The following is a 323-nucleotide window of genomic DNA, read 5'->3' as shown; positions in this document are numbered from 1 at the left end:
TAATGATAATAACGATGATGATAATAATGATAATAACGATAATGATAATAATGATAATAACGATAATGATAATAATGATAATAACGATAATGATAATAATGATAATAACGATAATGATAGCAGTATTACCCCTAATAATAGTATAGATAAAAAAGTAGTTGTAATATTGATGATGATAATAATGAAAGGTGAAAAGATGATGATTACGTCACACTGAGCAATGGGGGGGGGGGCATAAATAGCTCATATAAAATGATAGGTCGATAGATAGTCAAATCGAGAGCCAAGGAACGAAAAAGATAAACACATATAGAGATAGATGA

The sequence above is a fragment of the Penaeus japonicus genome, unplaced genomic scaffold (assembly GCF_977035675.1).
Source record: "Penaeus japonicus unplaced genomic scaffold, GWHDUDI00000001_assembly GWHDUDI00000026, whole genome shotgun sequence".
NCBI lineage: Eukaryota > Metazoa > Arthropoda > Malacostraca > Decapoda > Penaeidae > Penaeus > Penaeus japonicus.
This window is presented reverse-complemented; position numbering follows the sequence as displayed.